Source organism: Phalacrocorax aristotelis, chromosome 11, assembly GCF_949628215.1.
Source record: "Phalacrocorax aristotelis chromosome 11, bGulAri2.1, whole genome shotgun sequence".
Lineage (NCBI taxonomy): Eukaryota > Metazoa > Chordata > Aves > Suliformes > Phalacrocoracidae > Phalacrocorax > Phalacrocorax aristotelis.
In genome coordinates, this window is record NC_134286.1 from 13936843 (window position 1) to 13964418 (window position 27576).

Genomic DNA, 27576 nt, shown 5'->3' on the forward strand with positions numbered 1-27576 from the left:
GCTATGTTTCATTCGCAAACGAAGCAGATTGATGAAATAGCTGCTCTCAGAAACAAAAAGTAAGATGTCCCCTCTTCCACATAAAAGGCTACACTGAAGAGTTACTAGATCATTTAATTTAAAGTTCCTTTTTTTCTGTGCATGTGTGTGTTCTGGAAACATTTTGTTCATTCATCTGTGGCGCAGTGGAAGACCACAGAAGAGTATGATACTCTCTCACGTTGCAGGTGTTACATACGCTAGAGGTCTGTGGGGTTATTCCATTTGTTACAAATATGTTTCACTTCTGCTTGGAGAGAATTTGATGACGTAGAGAACCTGCATTACACAGAGCTAAGAAAAGCACTTCAGATGCATGTTCAAATGTCTAGATTTTCAGGACATTTTGTACTGGGGATTTTAGTCTATCCCATTAAAGATGCATGTCATCATCCTACAAGCCTTCAGGCAGATGTATTTTCTTACTCAAGCAGACTATATTAAATTCTACTAAATAAAAATACCTGTTCATTTGCCTCACTGTTTTCTAGTGTTCAAACTCTGGATTATACATGTATGGCTATATATTTGCATAGATTTATTGCCTCACAGAACTGGGGAAGCAGTGAAATTAAGCTGTAAGGTCCTTTGCTTTGGTTTTGTTTGTTCATTTGTTTACAGTGGGAAAAAGAAGAAAGCAGGGTAGCAATAAAGAGTGAAAGCATGTAGTAAGGAAAGTACTGTAGGAGCAGGGTACTTGCCAACTCATTACGTCTTAAAAGAAATGACATTTTTCTTCAGGCTAAAGAGTGCTTCTTTTTACATAATACTTAGAACAGAATTCTCTCTTCAAAATAGGGAAGAATTATCTTTCCTGTGGTACAGATGATGACAAAACTCCTATTCCAGTTTCTAAAATGCTGGATGACAAAACGCTTGTAGAAGCAGGGTGCAGCATTGCTTAGAAGAACTGAAATCCATAATATCTTGAATACCTGTTTCTCAACAAAAGATGGGTTTTATTTTTTTATTTCACAAAAATCTCCCTTTCATGAAAGTACCTAGATCAGTGATGTGGCAGAGAAAAAACCCAAACAAACAAATAAACTAAACTGAGTTTAAGGAACAGCCGTTCCTAAAAAAGGGCTTCAGATACTTCCTGATTTAGTTCAGTGCCTGGGGAAGCAGAAACATTTGTCTGATTTATCTGGACTCAGGCAATGGTACTAGAACATAGCTAGTGTGATGTATTGAATGTCTGTGGTAAAAATTCTGTTATTTGTTAGTTAGTGCCTGGGAGGTTAGTAGATGAATGAGAGTTATGTGTAACAATTGAATGGACATTCACTTTTTGACAATTTTAAAATACAAACGTGGAGGACAGTTAAAAGTAGGTGGGATGGCCAATAATGGCCTTTTTTGTCCATAACTACATTTCTAAACTGTTTCTGCATATAGCCTTCTACATGGTATAGGTAAGGGAATGTAAATAATTCCTAGCAAATACAGTGGATAAATTTCCTTTGCTAACTGTATATTTAAAATGAATGGGTGATAATTCATCCATTTGTCGTAGTTTGAAATGAAAATATTTCCTGGCCCATTTTCTGCTTGTTAGGCATTCACAAGTAGATTATATATAAAATGGTTACAGTTCAAACAGTTTCAAAACTGATATTCTGTTGTGTGAATTGATACATGTAACTGTTAGAATAATTTAGCTTTCTGGCACAAATACTGTCTGTTACTTACTTTAATAACCTTTCACTGAATATTTTCTAAGATCTGCTTAAAATTCCTTCTTTTGGTAACCTTGGTTTTGCATTGTACCAGTGCTGCAGGCTTTTGACAGTAGGTGGAATATGGTGGTATGAAAGAAGAATTGGTTGAGGGTGGGAAAAGCTAAGTGGGTCCCTTCTCTAGCTGATGCTCTGCCGCTGCAGCCGTCTTAGGCAGTGCATTTCTTTTTTTTCAGATGATCCCATCCTTTCCATCCCTCATGAGCTGAAACTATTTCTCAGAATTAAGGAACCTCTCCAGATTGTGGTGTCCACTGGCAGGAGCTAGAGTGAGGAGGAGGAGTTAGCAGGTTAGTAGAAGGATTTAGGATTTCCTCACCCTTCAGAAAAGCACAGGGAAAATTTGCCTGTTATTCACCTGTAGCTTTCTGCCCACAACTTGACTGAAGTTGGAATGCTTCCCTTACTAGCTCTGTCTTCACTACTACAATTGTGTATGTGTGTTTCTTTTCTTTCATTATTTTGCCATTGTATATCTTCTTGCAACATTATCTTTGTTCCTGTGCTTCCTCTTTAAATTTTTTTTTTGTTGTTGTTGTTGGTTTTTTTTGTTTGTTTGTTTTTTGTGAGTATATACTGACCTTCTGCAACTCTCTGCTGTCCTCCTTTACTGATAGATTTAGGCATTTTCAGGCCTGGAACTAGAAATAAGAAAATGAATCTGAAAACCTTTCAAAAATACACAGCTGTCCAGTAATTCTGAGAGAGTTATTGCACAGGATAATGCTGTTCTAATGAGAGGTTAGAGCTACAGTTCTTAAATATCAAAACTCCAACTCCCTCTGAAATATCTTTTAAAAATGAAATACATGTACTGCCTAGAAAAAAAGCAGCCTATACTTAAAAGAGAGGGTGTGTTCTGTGAGGACCATTGTGAACAACAGGAAGCAAACCCAAGGCAACTCCATGTACAGTTTCTGATAGTGCAGATGTTTCCATGTAGCTTGTAATTGCTCAGTTCTCTGATAACAAATAAATGAGATACATAAACATGATTAAAATATTTTGCTCTTTCACTAATGAAATTCTTGAAAAATTATGATTAACAAGTTTCACATCAAAAATGTACAGAATTCAACACTGCCTTTCAAGTAGAAAGTTTTTCTGTCCATCTGATACAGCAGTTTGCCATCAAAAGTGAAATTATGAACTTTCTTAAAAGCAGCAACTTCGGAAGTGACTCACTGTCTTATTTCTTCATGTTTAAACAGAAACTTGGGTGTCTGTTATCATTTGACAATCTCTGTAGGCAATGTGTAACTGCCATAAGGAACAAATACGCTTGTCTCCTTACCTGAAAGGTGAGAAACTCTCACTTGTGCTTGTCTCAGTGAAGGTGCGGTTACATTAAAGCTTTTGGCTTGGGTTGTATTCCATGGAGGAAATTTGAATCCATGGTTATCTCTTTCAGTCCCTAAATCACACACATCTTCCTCTGTAGTTTTTAACACATTTATTGTTTTCTGTGCCATGAAAGTTTTGGAGAACTCCTACTAAGCAGCTGATGTTATTGCAGGCCATCTCCCTCCTTGCTCAAGTTTTTAAAGTAGGTAATGTCTGCCAGAACTTTTTCTTGCCTGTTTAATAAATAAGATTGACTATTCGTAATAAATAAATGCAGACTCCAACAGACAATGTCTGTTTTGTAACAGACAAAAAAATTATCTGTGGATGCACATTTCCTTAGAGAACACTTCCTAAATTCTTGTACATCAGAAATATTTCAGATTTACATTTTCAGTATAAACCTGGTTTGAGAGAATCCAGATTACCTCATTAAGACCTGCTTCATCAAGGAATTTATGAATGTGTCTTTACATGCAACAACCAATGAGCTATTCCAAATCACAAGGTCAACTGCTTGCATTTCATGTTCTTTTGCAGAAATACATGATTTAAACAGAATTTCATCTCTTACATTATAATGATGACCAAAGGGAAGACAGGGTCCCATCTTCAAACTTCTGAAACAAATACTGTTCTTAAATGTTGCTAAGGACATAATCCATTTCATACTGAAATCAGCAGAAATCAACTCAGATTTCCAGCGGAACTGAGGGTGTGTCTTTCCATGTAATTCAGTGGGGGTTAGATTAATGACAACAGATGTGGCTGCAAAGTATTATGTTGCCTTATAGCCATATGATTCTAGCAGTTCAGTGAATCACTGTACTAAATTACATAAATGGTCAAGTTGTGATTATGTCTTCATTATTTCTATAAAGGAACCAATCAAGGCTGCATTTAGGCTGTTTTAAAGGCTAATTTTTTGCCTTATTAATAAGCAGTTTGTGTCATTTAGGAGTAATGACCATATTATTTATTCTAAAAAAACCATGAAATACTCTTTATATAAAGAACTTATGATCCTCAGGCACATCGGCAAAACTTCCAGTCATGCAAATGAATTATCAACTTCAAAACAAAAATGAGTCACATAAGTCTGAAAAAGGGACAATGTATAATGCATATGGACACAAAGTATGATGAAAATGTGACTTCGATCTTTAAACAAAGTTATTGTTTTGTATAGAAGAAACACAAATGCATAACCACGTACTAATATAGAAATATGGTATATTTTCCTATATGTGTATGTTTTGTATGTATACACATTTGTGTACACACACTATATACATGGTGTGAATGTGCATCAGTATATCATATGCATGTATGTATAACATTTTTTTAACTGAAGGAAATATACTAACAAGTAAATTTATTGTGAATTGAAAGCTTCAGTCCCAATTTTTTAAAGTCAGAAAAAAATATATTAATTTTTGTCTAAATTATGTGCATAACTCATTGAGAATGGTAGAGATTTAAGCATCTAAAATATTTGAAGATTTGTCTGGAATCTTCTGTTTTTCATTTGCTGTAAATTAACGTCTACTCAGAATGACCTTTCCTGGCTTAGGATATATAAAGTTATAGATGCACTTTCCTTTGCAAGTTGGGTTATTACTCAAAGAAATGTTATTTAATGCCTGTGTTCTACCAGATATTGTCACTGCTGTTGAGATTATCCCAGTTTGACTTGAGGATTCAGCAGTGGTCTCTGCTGCCTCATTCCACGCCAAGGTGTCCATCTGCTTAGTACTGTTCACTGGAGGACATGTGTCTTCCTCTCATGATTCTTGTGGTACCAGACCTCAAACCTGACTCAAGTATCTTCTAGGATGAAGGATGTTATCTTATGCTCAGAAACCAGATAGCAGATAAATTCCCTGTTTTGTAAGGGAGTGGTGTCCCTTTATCTTAAAAATCATACTGAATTTTAACCAAAAACCAAAGTAAAGCTTACACTTACACGAATGTTAAAAACAGCTTAAAATGCAGAACTAATAAAGCCATGGTGAGGTCCTGCAGGAAACCTATGCTTAATCGGATGTCACCTGAAGGTCTGTCTGTCTCGATCTGAAGCAACATATTTGCATGGTGTTGCTGGCAGGGTGTTCTGCCTTTCTGTATGGTACCCTCCTCAGGCTCTCTCCCCTTTCTGATGGCTTAGTGTGCACATTTCAGTGTGATAAGTCTTGTCTCAGTTTTGCTTGTGCTTTCACAGTCTTTGCTCATACAGAGTCCTCAAAGGTGTAAATGTATGTAGCTTATCAGTACTTGACTGCAACCAGAGAAGATGATAATCAAAGTGGTTTGGATAACTGCAGATGCAAAGTGTCTTATCTCCAAAATCCGACAAGAAGTGCTGTGATACTTGTATCCAACAATACTTCGGTACTGTGTAAAGCTGAGCCCGTTACTAACACAAGGAACTACCAAGTGGTAGTCTCACAAAGTGCAACAAATTAATCAGACTAGCAGCTAAGCAAAAATGATTACAACAAAACATCTTAGAGAACACGCTCTGCTCAGCACCTGCAAAATGCTTTGGGCAGCCAGAAGCTTGGAAATTGCAACATCCAGGCTACCACATGACACAGAGTATGGGGAAGGGCTATGTTTGCATCAAACATCTGCATGATATCTAGCCAAAAGACTTTAAATTTAAAAAGAAAAATAAAAAAGGACCTAAAGTGCAAGTACTGCACAGGAGGAAAAAGTCCTCAAGAAACTGCTATTCCTCTAGCCTTGTAACAAGCTTATTATCTTGGAATAACCAGCCACTGAAGTCTCTGGAGACTGTCTTAAATGAATAGATGCGATGTCTAGTCATTAATTACCTACCTAGTTTCAAACTAAACTGAGCAATGTTCTAATGCACATTATAGGCTTCTGTTTTAAATTGAAAACAAACATGGGTAAACAATGAAAACACATGTTTATCAAATGCCTATTTCCTGGCAATCAAGAAATGCGGTAATTGCCATAGTGCAAGGGCTGTTTATCAGGATGCTTCATTGCTGAGTGTTTAACTACACCTACCCCAGTCCTTGTTCCTATAAAACACCACCAGTGCTGGGAACAGTGGGAAACCGTCCCTCCTGAGGCCAGCAAGTCAGGGCAACAGTGGTAAAAATGTTTCTCTTGAGGTCAGCAATTCTGTCAGTTTCACAAGGCCTTATTGAACCAGAGGTGATTGGAAAAGTGCTGCAGACTGGTTTCAAGGAAGTGGTTTCAGAGGCTGGAAAAGAAAAAGAGTAGTGGGAGCAAATTAGCATTTGATATATGTTAATAAACACAGATTGAATACTTCCTAATAAGCAAAAGTCTATTTAAATCCCCCCAAAGGACTTTCGGCTGTATTTTGATACACACATTCTGGTGTAAGCTACAGTACGAGAAAGCCCCTGTGATGGATGCTTCAGGAGAATATTTCTAGTCAAGTATACTAAAGCTTGCCAAGATGCACTGGCTAGTGCTTTTACAGGTAGACAGGTAGAGTTTAGGGGAAAGTGCTTTTTTTTAAAGCTTGGATATTTTGATACAGCAGTTAGAACTCTTTACAAAATCTTTTCCTGAATGCCTGACTGCAGAGACATTTGCTGAAAGAAGCCAAATACATGGTTAAGTAACAGGGAAACAGGCTTAGTTACACAGTAATGTACTTTGATAACTTTAGTGAGTGTGTCAGAAGAAATCATTGTGCATTAAACTACGGCAGAACTGTGTTGGGCCTTCACAAAGATCCTGTTCCTTTAAGTATTAGACCCTGTGTTAATTAGAAGGTTATATCAGTAGCACCTCTTACACAGATAGCTATGCTGCCCTAAATGTACCCCATGTTAGCTGTGAGCATGATAAAGGCAATAATTATACTGGTGAAACGTTCTTTCAGTGTTTTAATAACATTCAGGAATAATCGTTGATCTGACATTGCTTTAAAAAGGAAAAAAAAAAGTTCACCCAGGAAATATATAAATAAGTCCATTTTAGACTACACATCACTTAGTCAACCCCCCTGTCCCCTTCCCCCACCTATACACTTAAAAATATCTAAAATCTCTGCTTCCTGAAATTTTACAATTATTTCTTTATGTTCTAGAGGTGGAACATCTGTTCCTTTTCTTTCTTCTCCCATCTCATGCAATGCATTTGGTTTGCAACCAGAGAATTAAATGTGCTTTTACCTTTACAAGTATTACTGAGAAGATCTTTTGATGTCAAAACAGTGGCTTTCATACATGACTGACTGGAAAGCTAGAAAATGGATTGAATTTTTAAATTTCTTAACAAATCCTATCAATATTTTTTTTCATTTTGTCAAATAATTATACAGATCTGCTGTTCAACTGATATAAATCTATAGCATTCCATTCTTCTTCCATGTGTCTTCATTGTTTTATATCTAATGAATATTTAGCCCTGCTGTTCTGGAAGAACAAAAGCTAATCTGATTCTGTTTGTTAACCTGCTTGAGTATGCAGCAGCAGTACTGATGATATTAGCAGAAATGAGCACACCTTGGGAATAGCAGTTTTTACTTAATTACTGCTGTATAACCATCTGGGGAAATTCACATTGTTTTTAATATACTTCTAAAAGTTCTGTGCATGAAAGGAATGCTTAGGTATTTGGTAACATACACAGTACAAACAGTAGGTTATATAATGTGGAGGAATAAATATACAAACACCACAGCACCCAAAAAAGATGAAAGCCAGTCTACCAGAACAAATATGATGACACCAAAGCAATGGGTACCCCATACTTTGTACCCAACTAAGAACAGTTAAATGAATGAGTGAGATCTTCACAGAATAGTCGCATAATCCTCTAATATAAGTAACATCTAGGTATCAATTGGCCATTGTCTCTGCCTGAGAGTTGATTTTGTTAGGATTTCTACAATTTTTGTATTCTATCTTATAAAATGTTCTTCTTTAGAGATTATTTTTTGCAGAGATCCACATTTGCCTGAACCATGTTTACTTACTGTGTGTCTGGGGCTGATCAGCTCTACATAGGGCTTGAATTCATCCAGAAATCTTGGATGAACTGCCCCTATGTACAGAGACAATTTTTCAGGACATCTAAACATACAGAAGCTTGTGAAAAGTAACCTCCTCAAAGCTGGGAATGCATATCTGGATGCCTGTATGATCTATAGGCCCCACAAAAATGGAAGTCACTTTTAAACAGGAGCAATTATTTTCTTGTTACTGTGGCCAGCTCACATGATATTTAATGTGTTATTCAGACAAGGGAGTACCACTTTTCCATGGACAAATGAATGAACATTTTCAGAATGAACAGTTTCAGAGCAATGAGCTGAGTTGCAGTGTTTTTAATGTGCGGTGTTTACTATTTAATGACTCCCAAGTCCAACATGGCATATAGAGTAACAGAGAAAAAGTCTATATTTACAGGTATCTACATTAATTCCTAAAGCTTCACAGTATGTATATTTTATATAAATCTACTACTATTACTACCATCATTATTACCTTTATCATTTTCATTGGTTTTCTGAAACTTGGGGGGGGAAATAAATTTCTCAGACTGAAGCAGCCAGTAGCACTTAATTTTGGTGAGAAACCTTTCTTCTATTTTTTAAAACCCCACCGACTTTCTCCTACCATCTTCATCAAAACATTTATTTGTATTTTATTTTTGTTTAAGTCCCAGTCTTCAAAAAGCTGAATTGGGAACTTACTACAACTGTATTAAGAAAAACAAAACTATTATTCCCTTTCTTACATTCTCTGCAAAATTTTGTGAAATATTTTCATGACCAGCAATCTTCCTTGTGGTCTTTCATGTAACAACCATGATCTGTCTCTGCTGATAAAAAAGTTAAAAGAATTGAATGTAAAGCAGGCTCAGCTCTGACCATGACTTATTGTAATTGTTTTCTAACACGCTGATTTAAGATTACTTGCCTGAAAGCAATGCAATATAAATGGCGTTACTTTATTTTTGCGTGGTAAGTTCACTTTATCTTATGACTCTCTGAATGAACTAGATATGGTTTTACATGAGCAGCTGAAATATAAGCGCTTAGGTGAAAGACCATAAACATGAGGAAACATCTAGTGTTAGGAGCAGAGCTATACTAAACCTGCCAGAGGTCTCACCCTGGATGGCTTTGGCTGTGTGCTGAAAGATTGTAGTATAGTTTGTTTCTATGTTTTGCATAATGTGACCAGATTTTTTTTATTATTATTTCAAAAAACAAGGCATAAATTAATCAGATTGATTTCTGAGGCAGAAGGTGAAATATATCGGGTCTGTCTGAGATGGAGTTAATTTTCCCCATAGCAGCCCTCATAGTGCTGTGCTTTGTCCTGGTAGCTAGAAAGGAGTTGATAACACACCAGTGTTTTGGCTACCGCTGAGCAGTGCTCCCACAGCATCAGGACTGTCTCCCCAACATTTCCCCCCCCTCACCAGTGGGCTGGGCATGGGCAAGATCCTGGGAGGGGGCATAGCCAGGAGAGCTGACCCCAACTGGCCAAAGGGGGACTCCATACCATATGACGTCTGCTCAGTAATAAAAGCTAGGAGAAAGGAGGAAGAAGTGGGGGCATTTGTTATTTACAATATTTGTCTTCTGGAACAGCTACTATGCCTACTGAAGCCCTGCTTCCCAGGAAGTGGCTAAATATCACCTGCTGATGGGAAGTAGAGAATAAATCTTTTGTTTTTCTTTTGCTTCTGCATGCGGCCTTTGCTTTTGCTTTTATTAAACTGCCTTTATCTTGACACATGAGGGTTTTTTTTTCCATCCCATTTTTGCCCAAACCTTGTCATGCTGAGAGGGGGAGAGATGAAGTGGCTTGGTGACACCTGGCATCCAGCCAAGGTCAATCCACCATAAAGTGCCTTAAAAGTGACTTAAAGATTATGTTCTGCAGAGTCCATTAGAAAACTTACTAGTGGAGACTGCTAGATTATCTCTAGTTTGTTATCTGAGATTCTGGAGAGGAAACAGACCTGGATGTTGTGTACCTTGGAAAGCTGCAAATTCATGAGGCTTATTTACTGTGTCAGACTTATTTGGAACGTACTTGTCACTTGTCAGTAATGCCAGCTTCTCCAAGGCTCCAACTGCACAGGGATGATGAAAATGTGCTTCATTGACCACTGTTCCTTCAGAGTAGTTGTAGATGCATCCTGGAACATGCTGCAGCTTCCACAGGTAGTTGTTCCTTGATTCAGAGGTTCTGCCATATATTCAGCTGAGTTGGAGTGAATAGGTCCACTGATCCAATGGAATAAGTCCATCAGACTACAGTTCCGAATCCCTCACTCTCTGTTCTTCTTAAATGATCTATAGTAAAACATACGATTCCATTCACGGATAGACCTTGTTAGGCTCTGGCTCATACAAAGAGAGAATATGAACAGGGAGAAAACCTGGAACCTTTGAATTAAAATTGTCTTGGTTTTGCCTGCAAAATAAGTGAACAAAGTAACCTGGAATTTGTTAAGACAAAACGCTATGTGGAATAATAAAATTATCATCTTTTAAAATTGCTGTGATCTACCTTGTAGAAGGAAATACTAACATGGTACTTTACTGTGGCAGTGGCTAACTGATATAGTTTTCTTGTTAGTAAGTACAATTATTTTAAGTACACAAATACATTGAACCCACTGGAAAAAAATATATTTAAGTTCCCATAAAAGCCTTTTGGCTGGATTCTGTTATCTTTTCAATATTTCAATAAGCTCAAACAACATTAGCAAGGTGAAATTAGTAATGTCCCTCCCACCAGCCCACTCCAATTAGTAAACAGAACTGATCAATTAACACGATAACAAGGAGAAATGTATTTAATAATGATCAGAGTTACCAAGTTTTGCTACAATCTGGTAATAGCTGTTAGATATGAGAGTTTCTTTCATGATATTGGGAAGATAAGAAATTCTTGGGTGCCTTTTCTTCGGTCTTCTCTGTGTAGGTAAGTGTAAGTGCAGAATCTCTTATTTGAAGCCTTTTGAAAGAAGAAATTGCAGGATTGGCACTAATTGTGTATGCATAATTTTTGCTCTGATAGCACAAGCCCTATGCTACTTTTATATATGTGTTCAGAGTTATTCAGAACTCTTTATCTCCTGTTGGCAGTTTCACTGTTGGCATTATAAAATGCATTTTAAGAATGTTACCACTTTGACAAATCAGATTGAAGTGTTGTTTTAAAGCAGCGTTAGAAGGATTCTTCATTTAAAAAAACAGCAGCAGAGTTTTTTGTTTACTTTTAAATTCTGAAGTTTGTATTCAATTATGGTATCTGGAAAGTTAAGTTTGTCTTCAAACCAAGACTGTTTTGGGGGTTCACTGATCTGAGTAGTGAGCGATGTGTTCCTCATTCATTGTTGCCATCAAAAAACTGTTCTCTTGCAATATTTTACAATACAAAATGAAGTCAGGGACAGCTAAGAGTGCCAAGTTTATTAGTTGACTATATGGAAAAACCATAGTTACAGCTATGTCAAAATTATTAATAGGGTTACACACACCTCCATGCATCTGGTTCAGGTAAAACAGTGGCAGGATGAATAATTGAGGTTTTCTCTTCCATAAAAGTTCCATATATTTAAATTGCTGACTCTGCATTTTCTTGCATACATCACATTTCATCTTAGGTGATGTAATTTGTCATTAAAGAAAAAAAAAAGAAACATGAAGAGCAAAAGGACACAATATATTTCTGCTATTTTAGGTCTGGCTTATTCACAGCATTGAAAGAATTATTATTTTTGTTTTGAGTTTTTGACTTTTTAAACAAAGGATAAGGATTAATAGAATTAGAGCTTCAGAAAAATACATTTATGATACTTTGAACCACTATAATTAATTATTTTTTTCTTAGTTACACTATGAACCAGTGCTTATCTTGGCTATTCTTATTGACTGAGGTTTATTTATGACATATTCTTGGGCGCTGTTTATTTCCAGCTCTCTGTAAGGATTTTGTGCATCTTAAGCACTTTATAAATCTTAAAATTTGCATCCCTGCCTCCTCAAAGTATAAATCAGAAGGGGACACTGGTCTTTGTGAATTTAACTAAGCTGCTAGTTCACACTGAATTACTTCCTGAGGCATTCATGGGTTTTTTACATACATTCAATAGGGATGATTCTGAGGATGAATTTGTTGGAGAGTAATAAATGTGTGTATTTAGTTATTGCTGTATGCCTCACTGACTCTGAAAATCTTCTAAAACTTTACATATCTTTTTTTTCTGTTGTTGCAGAATGCTTAATAATTACTTTTATAGATTCTTAGAATTTACAAGAGCAGGATCTATTTAAGAGTCTCAATCACTGTGTGGGCACTTCAGAGTTCTTACTTGCCTTTGTTAAGCTTGGTGCTCATTATTTTTTTCTTATTATTTCCATTACTCATTTTTAAAAACATCCAATTCTACTACTTGCTAGTGTTACTGTCATAGATGGTTAAGTTATTGAAGTATGATGTTGCTCCTGGAAGAGCTTTCTGACATTTGCAAGTTGGACTGTTGAACTGGTTTTGATGATAAGCATGTTCTGAAAAGCAATCACAAGAAGAGTATTTGTGAACTGGTGTGTTGGAACTACAAATCTTGAAGCACCTTGTGTCCGTGAGAACTTGCCAAAACCGTTCTGATTAATTTAATTTGCTGAAGCATTTTGTTCCTGCTATCTCAGCAAATATTTACCTTCTTGCAGAACTTCTCTGGTATTCTCACATGACTGTTAGGGATCACTATGAAGTTTTAATCTATTTCCTTCTTTTTCTCTTTGCAAATGCTGCAGAGAGAGCAGGCACTTAGATATGTTCTAAGGCTATGTGTTTTTGAAATGTTTTCTCTGTTTCTGCAAGTTTTGTAAGGCTTGTTGTTCAGGTCATGCATAAACTGGTGTCAGTTTCAGTTTTGCACTAGCAGAGGAGCTGAATTCCTGATTCTGTACTTGCTGAGTGCTGATGCCCTGAAAACTGATGATGAAGAATGGTCATTTACAATAGTGGTACCTAGTACCATGTAATTACTTGTTGGTTTACCTTTACTTCTGAGAAAGCTTGCTTATTTCTTGTCTCACCTAAAAAAGAAATAGCCTGAGTGGTGAAATGAAATTACCTAACAACTAGCTCTTCCATGGAATAAACTAATTAAGCATTGTAGCTGATTGCTTGAATTCTCTTAAACAATGTAATATACTGAGGTACACATGCTGTACACGGTTTGGCACAAGTAGGTGATTAGCATTCTTACTAGTGTGTGAACGGTGTTCAGTTCACTGGGCTCGGTATTTCCGTTGTATACTGTGTCCCCACTACCATGAGGGCTTAATTTCATAGTGATACTCCTCTAAAATGCTTGTAACAATACATAAGCTATTGTTTATTGATATCACAATACCATGGGAATAATTGAATGAGTTGCATGGAAGTCTCTTACGCTCCTTTGACACTACACATTCACAAGGAACATTGGGAAGTTAATTGTTGTGAACCAGGAATGACATTACAGCTGGACAAATTCCTTCCAAGATTTCACTTTCCTTCAGAAAACAAAAACAAAACCAAAACAAAACTAAAACCAAAACAAAACTGTTTTTTCTCACACTTTCCAAAAAAAATTTTTAAAGGGAAAGAATTTTTAAAATCAGAACTTCCTACTTTGGGCAGACTATCTCAGAGGACCTCAACATTGCAGTGCTCTTCTCTTTTTTTAACAAAAACTGAACACTTATGAAAATACTACTCTGAAAGGGACAAGGAACTGCTTCAGAATGTGACTCCACATGTACCTCTGACATAAGAATCTATCTTTGGTATTTTATTAAAGTAAGGTATTTTATTAAAGTATACATATAATTATAATTATATACGCAACTGCAAAAATCTTCAATTAGCATTTATTAATATTATTGCCTACTTTTGTACTGTCTTTCCTTGATATCAAAGGAGGGGTTTTATGCTGCTTGTATCATCTTTATGTTGTAGCCTTTCTGCTGAGGTAAAGGGTGGCTGTGTGTTTGATCCACATGGCATAGCTTCAGGATGTATAAAATAATGGGTATGTGTAATATAGCATTACTAGTATGAGGCTAAAGCTATATGGATGCTGTTTGCATAGTCATTGAAAAAAAAAATTTTTAAACTAAGTTTGTCTCTGTGTGTCCACACATAAAAATTAACATGGCCTAATTACAAACCAGTTAAAAATAATGGAATTCTGAGTGATTAAGCTCCCCGGGACAGTAGCCAGCATGTGAGATATTACGCACTCTGACTACATTAATGATAAGAGGAAGCTCTGAAACGAGATCACAGTCAAGAACATCTTAGCATTTTAATATGTTTACTAGGTTGTTCAATAGTTTGCAGGTTTCATCCCTAAAGTCATAAAATTGTTTTCTGAGTTTCTTCTTGCCTAGACATAGTTTTGTTCCAGTTACAGGCTGGGATCTCTACCCTCTTACTTTAACAGCTGCAACTGGGACATAACTTTGAGATTAACTTTATGTCAAGACTTTTAATCTTTTTCAATGTGGTCAACCTCCGAGTAAAAATTCCCATTGCTGTTAACTAGAAAAACACCACCATAAGAGTACAGTTTCAGTATTTTGGGGTCTTTCAAACTATTTTTAATATGTATTGAGGAAAGGCACTTTGCAGCACCTTCTCTGACTTTAGCAAATTATTCCTATTCCATTTTTGAAAGGATTAGAGACAGTTATGGTACTGTGATGTTATATGATTTCTCAAAGTCATATGCAATGGCAGAACTCAGTTTCTGTATTCCTATAGTTTTGCAGAGGTAAGACTTTTCTTGTCTGTGCTGGATGTGTAAGTGATTGTGATGTAGATTCATGTTTTTTTCTTAATCCACACAAAAATGGAACACAGAGTTTGGTGTGCTAAGCACTAGAGAGGAAAGCCTTCCTGGACATTTCCCCAAGGAAATGAAAATTGCCTGCAAACTGTCACAGCTCAGATAGGGTGTCCATGAGGTTTGAAATGGCTCATTTGGTAGATTTCTCTAAGTCGATATGTCCTAAGGAATTTGAAGGGTTGACAGATTACAAACTGCCGGAATACAACTGATGCCACTATTCTGTTCAATTCATAGCAAGCCCATGTTTGGATATGGCAGCAAGTCAAAGGGATAGAAGAATCTGGTAATGTTTATTATTTGTATTACAGGAGTGCCTAGAAGCTCTGATTAGAAATGGCATCCTTTATGCTAGTGGCTGTGCATATCTACATGAAGCTAATCTCTGCTTGAAAATGCATACAGTATCAGGCAATAAATAAAATAAATAGAAAGAAAGGTAAATAGAGATTTAAAGGGTTAGCAACTGGGAAACAATAAGTACACGTGCCTGTATAGGACCTCTATACAGTTACTGGGCTTTGTCCTAAAATTGTAATATGAACAAAGCTGTTATAACAAAGCTGCTCCGAAAAAAAAGATTGTTTCTTAACCAACGTGCTTGGAAGAAATAATTTAGTTCCTCATTCTGCTACAGTCTCCCTGTTAGACTTTGGAAGACAGAGACTTTGAAATTAATTGGGAAGAAAATATAGGTAAATATCCCATAGGTAAATATTACTTTCAGGATATCATATTCTTCCACAGTCAGATAGTAAAGAATTATAGAAACTTTGATGTAGTTGCTTATGAGTAATAAGTCTACTTAATTTTAAATCAGTCTTTAATGGATAAATCGAAAAGTGTGGCACATGATGGGATTAGCAAAACTGGATCTGAAAATTAAATTCCACACATTCTGACAGGGAAATTATAGGCAAAGAAAGAATTGAAAAATAGCAATGACCAGAAGACCAATAACATAACATTAATTAAAAGTGTGGTGGGTGAAAATTAAATATATTAAATATGAATTTTCTAAGTTTATGCAATTCCCCTTAAAAACAAACAAACAAAGGAAACAACAAAAAAACAAGAAAACAAGAGTTCCTACCTCCAGTAGTGATTTCTACAGATTGGAAGATACTAGAGATCGTCTCAAAATAAAATATATAGTGAGATCAGATGACAGGGTGAAAAGATACAGAAATTGTCTCATGAGACTAAAGGAGAAAGAAACCAGTCATTTACAGGGAAGGGGTGATATATAATGAAAATCTGGTAGAATCAACAGGAATCTATAGATGTGTGAAAGCACATATTTATAATTGCTTTCTAAGGGGACATGAGTGTGTATGAATGTATGTGTATGAATGTCTCAATCAGTCTATCTATACAGTACAGGTAAAACTCAAAATATCACCCTAGCTGATAAAAATAACTGTTGGGAATACCTGCCAAGCAGACAAATGTGTCTGCTGAAGAGCCAAAAATATTTCCCCACAACACTCTCTACTGGGAGGAATAATGAGGTAGTAAAGCATGATGTAAAATAGAAAACTATAGCACTCTTTCCATAGAAACTTTATTCTCATTTCAGTGGTGTCCAAGGAGTTCCCAAGAAAAATATAACTTTGGAAACCCATGAAGAATATTAGGAAAAAAATAAATAACTTCTTTGCATTCTGTAGCATAGAATTAAACACATTATTCACATAGTTATGCCAGTAGATGTGATAAGCTGTATTTTCTACCACTGACTTTAAAACGTAGGCCTTTGTGGAATAATGTAAGTCGTTTGTCCTGTATCTGTGAGAGAGACTGAGGTTCTAGATGCCTAAAGTTTACACTTCCTTAATAGTCAGAATACATATCTAGTTGCATTTATGGGCAACTGCCTGATTTTGAAAAGTCAGACCTCTTCAAAGGGGAATTACTTTCCTAAACCACCTAGCTGGTGTTACTGGAATGAAGGCATGAATGAAAGCAGAAGTGTGTGACTTTTAAGTATGGTGATTTGCAGTTTACGTTTTGCAATGGACTGGCACAGGGATTTTATCTTTACCTGCTACCCCAAATCAGAATTTAAGTTATTATTTATTTACTACTTAGTTTAGGTAATGTGAAGTAAGAACCATGGTGAAATAATAATCATGCATTGAACATGTCTGGGTTTTCCCCTCTTTTAATAGTGAAGCAATACTTTCATGCATTTTCCCAATAGCTTTAATGAAGGGATGCTACAGATATTTCACAAAGCCAATAGCAGTACTAAGAGGCTATCTCGTAGAGATTCCCTTCCTTGTCTCTTCTTCACTCCTTAAGAGCAGATAACCAGTCATGCGGTAGTACTGAATGTCAGTGGGAGTTTGTTATATGTCCCTTCTCAGTGTCCTTCAAAGAGTATCATCAGCTCCCAAGCTACTCCAGAATGAGTAAAATTTATAAACCCATTGCTGCAATGTTTGGTATAGTTTTGAGTAGTAAAAATTCAATGAGTTCACCTAAAATTTTCTGTTGTCATAGCAATGCATTGAGAAACGTGTCTTGCTGTGAAAGATTACCCACCTGCACTTGTATTACATTGTGGAGATGGGTCATTGGTGAAGTACTTGCTTACTTGAGGGATCAGGAAACACCCGTTAAACTCTGGAGTTTGGGGGTTTGTGAATTGATGGAAGTTAATAAACAGTCAGATAAGACGTTGCAAATTCATACAATACTTTACTGTGTACTGTCTTCCCAAAATACAGAAAGTCTTTGGATCTATCTTGGTTTAACTCATGAGGTTCAGAGGTTAATTTCTCCCACCAGTGCCACATGTGACCAACTGGATCCTCTCTTTACTGAAGAAAGCTGTTACAGTCCTTTATTTTTTGTCATGCAGATGTATAGATCTGTTAATAGCTTTAGAAAGGTGCTTGTACTTCAGACCAATTTAGTGCTTAGTCTGATCCAAGAATGAATTTCTGTCTGTGAGTGTCCTCTGTGAGCTGAAACACTCTCTGCTCGTTTCCCCAAACTTGTCTGTTACTGTGACGGGCAGTGACATTCTCATCTTCCCCTGACTTGGTTCTTCAGTATGGAGATGGGTCATTTTTCCTTCTCTGGCTGGATTATGTAAATAAATTTTCTAAACATGACCCTCACTGTGACCATCTGCACCCTGGAGGTACTTTGAGTTGTTGCAGTGGCCTATTATGAAGGGGCTGCAGAAAATCTCATTGGAGTGCTTTCACTAAAGATGAAAACTCATGCTGGTTTCCTGGTTTATTATCCTCTTTCATTTCAGGGTGAAGATTAGTTTGCTTTTGCCACTTACATCAGCTGTACATTGCATATCCAAAGCATAGTGCAACAACTTGGGGTGTGTCTTACCCACAGCTTCACAGCAGTAGTAGCTCTTTTTATGGGATTCCATCATTATTCTTCTTCCATAAATACATCAGCCACAACCATCACGGTCTGATCTGTGTTTCCTAAGTTTCAAAGCAGAAAACAGTGATTTTTTTGTAATGGTTCTTTCCTTATGGGAATGTTGCAAATGGAAGGGAGGAGATGTCTGTCAATGTCTCGTATTAGCCCGCTGTCATACACAGAAGAACAGTGGAAACATTTTTTTTAACTTCCTTTGCCCTGGTATTTTATCAACAAGTGCCTGGGCCTCTCACATTATAAAGGGCAAGGCATCATATTCTGTGATGGTCCTCTGGGTGGGAAAATGTGACGCGACTCATCAAAAGTGTACACAGAAATGCACTATGCCAGGGCCCAGAGAAATAAAAACATCATGATATGCTTTAGATACACATACACCATATAACAGACCGTTTTCTAAACCACATAATAAAGGGTGGTTAATTCCTACCTTCAACTCCAACCAGTCTTCTACATCTCCAGTTAAATGAATAAACATTTGATTTGAAAGCCATTGGATTAGCCATTCAGATTATCCATCGCACTAAATGAATACTGGCATTTAGACATGTCTATTAACAGGCAGTAGTACTACCTTAAGTTCTACCAAATAAATTCCAGACTTATATATAATTAATAGCATTTATATCTATAACATTTCCATTTTAGAAGGATATTATATTGATTTACTGACTCTCTAGCACAGTTCTGGACATCAGAAATAGGAATGAACCATTAGGACATCTAAGTCCACTATTCTGCTGGTGCAGGTTTTATATCAGGATCACTTTACACATCACTGAACTGCAACCACTTGAGTTGTCGTTCGGCAATCAATCTGCTGTACACCTGCCCATCATATCACAATTCTATAAAAGGGCAAATTAAAGTATGGGTAAATCAGTATGTCCTTGGAAATTAGCTCTAACTTTGATAGTTAGATAACCTGCTGAGGGAAGCCACTATATAATTGCTTTCATGCGCGCTACATGAGCTGAGAATCTGACCAAGAGAATTTAAGGGGTTATAGGATAATTAGAGGTCATTTATGCTAGCAGAAAACAAAAGGAAAGTCCTTTCTAAAACATGAGTGCATTTTGGCTTGCTCCCTTTTAGACTAATACATTCACTTTTGAGTCCAAAAAGGAATTGCTAAGCCTGATGCAAGCTGTTTAACATATGAATGTTGAAGTTATTAATTTCTGAATTATCTATGTGCATTCACAATAGGTATGAGCAAATTTAATTTGATCATTTTTATATTTATTGCAAAATACTATATGAAATGATGGGATATTCTACAAATATTTATTATTATCAAATATTCTTATAGATAATATGTGCATTTTTCATTGAGATGTATTGAAAACTGCCTGAACAGCCAGGCCCAGAGCATGGCGATCGGTGGAACAAAGTCTGGTTGGAGGCCAGTAAAAGTGTAACCTGGAGTCAATACTGGGTCCCATCCTGTTTAAAGTCTTCACTAATAATCAGGATGATGAGGCAAACTGGACCCTCAGAAAGTTTGTGGATGACATAAAACCAGGAGGGCTGGATGATATGTGAAAAAGTCATGCTGCCATCCAGAGGGACCTCAGTCGGCTGGAGAAATGAGCTCACAGGAACTTCATGTAGTTCAACAAGGGGAAATGCAAAGTCCTGCACCTGGGGAGGAACACCACCATGTATCAATACATGCCAGGGGCCACCCAGATGGAACACAGTTTTGCAGAAAAGGACCCGGAGATCCTGGTGGATACCAAGTTGAACATGAGCCACAAAGTGCCCTTGCCGCAAAGAAGGCTAATGTTATAGTGGGCTGCATTAGGAAAAGCATTGCCAGCAGGTCAAGAGAGGTGAGCCTTCTCCTTTATTCAGCACTGATGAACTGGAGTACTGTGTCTAGTTCTGGGCTCCTTAGTACAAGGGAGACATGGACGTAGTCTAACAAAGATTATTAAGGGACTGCAACACCTCTTCACTGAGAAACCTGGGACTATTTAGCCTAGAGAAAAGATGGCTCAGGGGCATCTTATCAATGTCCATAAATACCTAAAAGGAGGATGCAAGGAGGATGTAAAGAGGATGGAGCCACGTTCTTTTGAACGGTGCCAAGTAACAAGATGAGGCAATGAGCACAAATCGGAACACAGGAGGTTCTCTCTGAACATCAGGAAACACCTTTTTACTGTTAGGGTGACTGAGCCCTGGAACAGGTTGCCCAGAAAGGTTGTATAGTCTCGCACTTTGGAGATATTGGAAAGTTGTCTGGACATCGTCCTGGGGAACCTACTCTAGGTGGCCCTGTTCAAGCAATGGGGGTTGGACAAGTGGCAACCAGAGGTCCCTTCCAACCTCAATGATTCCATGCTTCTGTGAACACCAAGGGCTTGTTAAAGAGAGTCAAAAAGCTTAGCCAGAATTCCACAGCAGAAGATAGTAGAGAGCATACTGTCCCAGACATCACTCAGAAGACTAATCAGGTTACTCTAGAAAAAGTCCGTGCTCCCTAAGTAGAGACCATACAAAAACACTTTTGTATTTCAAAAGTTCAGGAAATTGTATGCTTCTGCACGACAATGTGGCACTGAACTTATTCAGCCTCTCTCCCTCTTCCTTTTGCTTTCTTCACTACCTGATATAGAGGCAAAGCAGATACTACATGTGCTTGCTCAAAAGCCTGAGCACTGTCATGGAACAGGGCGGGCTGCAACTTTTTTCTCCTGCTTAGCTGTAGCACAGAAGCCTTCAGCTTGTTAATGCTATTGTGTAAATTCTAGCATACTATTATCATACCTGCAGAAGTATGTGGGCATGGTGAGGCTGGCCAAACCAAGACAGACACAGCAAACATTTGACTGAATGAGGACTAGATCCTTCTGCTGTGATTTTCCTTCTTGAGCACAGAAGTTGCTTCTTTTTAAAACTAATTAAGGAAGAGATAACCAGAAGCCATATCATTGCACTGACTATAAGAAATAATGGTTCTTGGAAGAAAAAATATACTATTGTATTTTTATCAGTAAATCTGCTTTACTGCCTCGCTCTTAAAAAATAGTTCTTGAAATGTGTACTTTTTTTTCCTATTTCACAGGATATATGTTTGATTATTTTTTTTTTAACAACAGAATATTAAAATGTGTATGGTGTATAGAACTCTTATGGGAACATTTTTTAATTCATGCAACATGCTTTTGATCTACGCATGATCATTGTCCATTTGTCTGGGATTTCTAGACATCTGCAGTCTTCTCAGAACTAGCAACCGCTCTGAGTACACTACTGGCAGTTCAGGAATCCTGGGCAAATGACCAAAAGCTTCTAATTCCATCTGCCAACATTTCTGGACAGAAAAGTAGACCATGTTAGAAGCCCATCTATATGGTAGCCCTAATAAGTGGAGCAGAAGTTAAAGAAAAAGTTATATTTAAGATTATTAGTCGCTGTTCCTTAATAGGGGAAATTAAGAATGAATTTCATTAAAACAGTATCATTTCAAAATTCTGAGATGAGGTATTCTCTAATATTCAGTAATAGGGAACATAATCTCCATGTCATAATTTATTGATATATTTTCTTCACTTTAGAATCAAGACTATATATTTTGTAATTTTGACATTATTTAGTGATAAATGCCAAGCACTTTAAACAAAATGATTCTTGACTAAAGAAGGCTTTCATGGAGAAGAAATTTTGTTGAAAGCCAGTATATTTTGTCTCCTGTATGTTAAGGGTGATATAACTTCACTTTTATTTGCTCTTTTTATGCTTAACCATGGCATCGATTTTGTTAAATTGTATACAAATACTGTCCAGAATGTTGCTCTAAAGTGACCAGATTAACCTTGTCATCTAACTTGGTCTAACTTGATATAACGGAATTTGTTATGGAACAATAGTCTTTGGTGGATATGTGGAAGATCTGTAAGAGATATTACTGAACCCAGGAGGGCTTTTTAAGTGCTGTTTAAGCAGTGGATAGTGACACCTCAACATTCCCCAGTAGAGTTCCAAATTACAGCATTGCTATACTTGTGCTGCTGGGGGTGGCAGTGAAGGTACATCAGTTAAGTTGCAAATAATCATCTTCAATCAAAACAGAGTGAATGCTTCATGATCACTGAACTTGATTAAACAAAGCAAAACAAAAACCAAAAGGAAGGCATTCTTATTTTAATGCAATAGAAGGCAGCTGAATAGGCAGATTTGGGTAGGCTGTGGATCACTTTGCTGATACTGATTTATAGATTAAGAATGGAAACAAGTGGTTAAAACAGGCAACCAGTGGTGTTCTGATAGAAAAGACAAGCAATGAAGGATCAGGGACTGGAGCCTCCTAAACAATTTTCAGGGTAATATTTCTGTGGCATGTGCCTGAAGCAGGAAATTAAAATCAGTTCTTGAAGGGAGAGGAGTGGAAAAGAGGATGTGAGCTTATGTCTGTTAAAGGCAGTTGTACAAAAGAGAGGGAGGTCAATGGTAGCATTTCATTTCTATGAAAGATAAGGTCTCTATTCCCTACATTTCAGTGAATTAGCTATTTATCAGGACCTGAGAACCAGAATGTGTAGTTCTCATATAGACCCTGGCACATCTGATCTGCGGTATTTTGGATATGGAAACTATAGTTGTGGCCTTTACATGCCTTCCTCCTCATGGTGCTTGCAGAAAACAGCTTTCTTTGTGCAAGTTTCTCAGTTCCGGAAGGTTTTGTGGAGGCACCCATTTCCCACCAAAATTTACACTACACTGATGTTCAGAATTTTAAAAATGGAGGTGTGGAGTAGCTGTGCATAGTTGTCTTCCTCAAGTGCCTATCCCCATCTTGATAACGTAGTGTGGTGTCTCTCCAATGCTTTTGGTTTATTACTCATTAAAGAAAAAAACCAAACAAAACTATGAATCCTTGACCCAGGTCCCTCCCTCTCCCCTCCCTTCTTACATCTACCTCTCACAATGGATTCCTAAATGTTTTCCTGATAATAGTCCTACCTAATTAATCTATGTATGTATCTAGAGATCATGTTCTCATCCTCAGACACTGTGAAAGGAGTTTTGAGGGAGATTTTCTTTTCCTTAAGTCATAATAACATTCTCACACAACTGCTTGTTGAGTCTACAGTGGGAGTCATGAACCATCAGTTAATAAATATGGGTTAGATTAATGAATTCAGATTGTCAGGAGCAGTCTCAAGAAGCCTGGTCAATAAGATGAGAAGTTCCAGAAACCATGAGAAAATGTTTTTTGAAATCATACATAGATGTAAACCTGTTTCATGAGTTTCCACACTCCATACTTTATGGAAAAAGCCTAATTCTGCATGTTGTGCTGTTAATGAAAACATTGACTCAGGTATCATGTTAAACAGAGCGTATTTCATGAAGGGTCACCGGAAGGCAAGAGCTAGTCACCGTAAGATACATTGCAACTGTAGAAAATCTCAGTGGTCTTAATGTTTTCTGGGTGCATTGCTCAGCTTAGACTCCCAGTTTTAAGGTATGACAATGCTTTGTGCCTCTTCATTTACTATTGCAATCATATTTCAGGGAGATCTTATGTTGGTTCTTCTCAAGATACACTTTGCTTTTAAAGACTACATCACCTCTAGGTTAAATGGACTGTATTTCTCTATGCTTCTGACAACATATTCTTTTTGCACGGTAAGTGCAAGCTGGCATAGTCCATCTAAACACAACGTAATCCCTTGATTTCATAAAACTTGAACATTATTAGAAGAAAGTACCAACATGATACCTCATGGAACTGCGGTCAAGAGGGGAAATTGCAAAAAACCATTCTGTGTAGCATGGGCCTTTGACTAATCATGGCAGACCATTGTGTAGTGTGCTGTTTGCCTTGACCTGATGGCACTCCGGCTCCTCCATCAAGGCTGAAAACTTGCCTGTTCCCAGGTATACTATAATGCTACATGGAGTGAGTCAGCTCTGAACCTAAAAGGGGGGTATGAGTAGTTATGTATGAAATGAGTGGCTTCATGATATGGGAGCTTGTGTCAGCCTAACAGAGTGGCGAAGGAACAACAGCACTAAAACTCACACACACTATACGGGAACTAAAAGGAATCAGTTAATATCTAAAAAATACTGTATGTCCAAAATAGCTCCTCATATAACTGCAGTGTTACAAGTATGGCTGGAGAAACACCTAACGCAGTAATATTAAAACAGCTAAAATACAACTAGGGAAATCCGAATAGAAAATGAGAGTTTGGGCTTCTCCAGCTGTTGACTTCTGTGTTTCCAGTCTGTAACATGTACTCTGTGTCCCTTAGCTGAACAGCCTTTTTGATGAGTTAAATACAAAAATGAGATCAGTGACCATAGCACCCATCCCTTAGGATGTATTTTTTACCATGCTTTTAGATGGAAATGTAGTTTAGGTGTTATTTTTGCACCTGAACTGAACACTGGATGCCATTGTAACTGAAATACAATGCTGTTTGACTCTTGTTTGAATTCTGCTGCTAGCACGTCCCATGGAAGTAATCAAACTGTGATCACTAGATCTAATCACTTAAGAACTTTGGGTTTAAAAATTCAAGACCCTGTGGGGCTCTCAATCTTTCTCCAGGTTATTGTATTTAATATGTCCTTTCTCTCGTCTATTCTTTTTCTTTCCTGATTTCATTAGTGTGGTGGTGGTCATAGTGCTTTTTGTTAATCCTGTTTGGGGTTAGTCTGTGTAGTTTCTGAAAGGAAATGAAATTCTCCATAACTGAGTCCTGCCCCTCTTCTCAAGTTGTGCTTAAGGCACCCTTTCTGCAGACACAGAAAGGTGCTTGTGTTTTATAGACTTATCTGAGGAAACATAGAGAATCAATAAGATTCTTCAAGGCCAGACTGAAAGAGCATACAGAGGAAAAAGCTTGTCACCCACCACAAGACAGTGGCCAGGGAAAACTAGAGTATAAAAATGGCTTCTAGTGGGCCTAAGAATGATTGGGGGCTGGTTAATTTTAAGGATTCTGGTTGAGGTTTTATGATTTCCTGGAGACCAAAGGGAAACACATGAATACATGAAAGGTTGTCTCAGGCCTTTCCAGAGGCTGCCATGGAACAGCACTGATTTTCTTCTACCCAAAACATTGAAAGAATTATGATTGGTACCTGTCACTAAGCTAACCCCGGAATCACTGATGTGATGGGCCCACAGCAAAACGAGCAAATTTTCTTAGTTTGTGAATAGTAGATAATAATGAAAATATTTGTTAACATAAAGAATTAAAAACTTCACTCTGAATTATATATTATTGTTTTCCTTATTCACTTGTCTTATTCAGTAAGGCCTTGGTGGCTATTTCCATATTATGACATTTCATTGACTGGAATAGTATCATAAGCATATTTAAGGAATGGCAAGGTATGGAAAATAAGGCTCCGAGAGCATGGTGGCAGGTTATTGTCAGCTTGAAGTGACCTGGACAAGTAGTATTTTTTTATAGTTGCTCTGCAATGTTCTGATGTCCAACTCTGTGCTTAAGCGCAAACTTATGTCAAGCCTTCACGATGTCCTACCGAACTCAGTTTACAAACAGCTTCATGAATGGTAGGTGTTACCGAATTTTTATGCTGCTGTTGTTGTGACTTTTGCAGAAAGATAACAGTACTAGCATGATTCCTGGGAGCTGGAATCTGCAAGACAACAGATAGTAGTGTAATTTTTCCCCAAAAGTGTTAATCACGTATGTCTTCAGTCATATCTACCTGATTTTTCACAGGAAGAGCTGACCTGTCCTAATATAAGTGCCCTTCATGATGTGCTGTGATCTCTTCCCTGGGAAGCAGGTTTGGTGATTACATGCCTCTTTCCCTCTGTATTTGCAATGAATCAATAATACAACAGGATGCTAGTGGCCATTCTACTGGTCTAAGTGTCGTCTCTCAGGTGAGATATGACTTCTGGATTACTTAAAGAATTTGTATCCCCTTTTGCAAAAGGAAGAGCTGAATGCATGGTTCTAGGTAATCTTATTATGTCTTCCAAATTTTCATGCTCTTCCCTTCTTATTTAAACTTCACAGAGTATTAGCTGAGATTTTATGCTAAACTCTTCTGATTTTTGTTACAGATATGGCAAAACAGCTACAGTGCTGCTTTCTGGAGGCAAGTGCATTTAGTTAGTGACAGAATGACCCAAATAGATCCACTAGCTGTCACACATGAGACTAAACAAGTTTCTTTCACTAGTGATTAAGAAACTCTGCCTGCACCTTCATCTAAGACTTACAGACTTTTTAATCTTGAGTTTAAAAATAATATATTCCACAAAAACATGTGTTCTTCAATAACAGCTTTATAACAACTTGAATAATATGTGAGATCTTTGAGCAATCACTGAATCCTTTTACAACTTACATGAATTATTTTACACATTAAAAATATAGAACGTTGTCCTTCCAGTTTTCGCTGTTTTGACAGTGATGAAATCAGTTGTTCTCAATAGTTTATAATTTACACATAAAAGGAATTAAAACTCCCTTATGATCCAAAATATTCTTTACAAATAAACTTACCTTGCAGGATGTTATAAATGCATTGTCTCTTTATACAGCCAGACTGTTGTTCAAATATACATCTACTAGATGCTTGTTGAGGCCTTACCGTTGAAGTACGCAAGTACAGCTACCAGTGAGTTATTTTCTCCAAACTCCTCTACAGGTCATAGATTTTTCATACAGTGGGAAGGCAAGGTCAACAAATCTAAACAAAAGGTCTGCAACAAATCAAGAAATGAATCAAAATGTCCCAATGTCCAGTCTTATCCTTTAAATACTAGAAAGTCTTGCTTTAAATGTGTTTTCTTTGTTGCAAGATACAAGTATATTGTCTAAAGATTTACAGGATTCTTCAAAGAGCACCCACATGGTGATTGGAGAGTAGTAACTCAAAACATATTAGAGTAGCAATGTATTTGTAATTCAAAACTTATTTGAGTAGTAACTCAAAACACATCAGAACTGTCTTTTAAGGAAACTAAACATTTACTGAATGTCTTTCTTTTATTTCAAGGAATTACCAAGTCAGAGCATTGAATGTATTTGCCTTCTGGTGACTCGAAGTGATATTGTTTGTGTATGCAGAATTTGGTGTTCATATCTCATTCAAACTAGAGTATTATTTATAAAGGACATGGAGCCAACATATATGCAGAGAT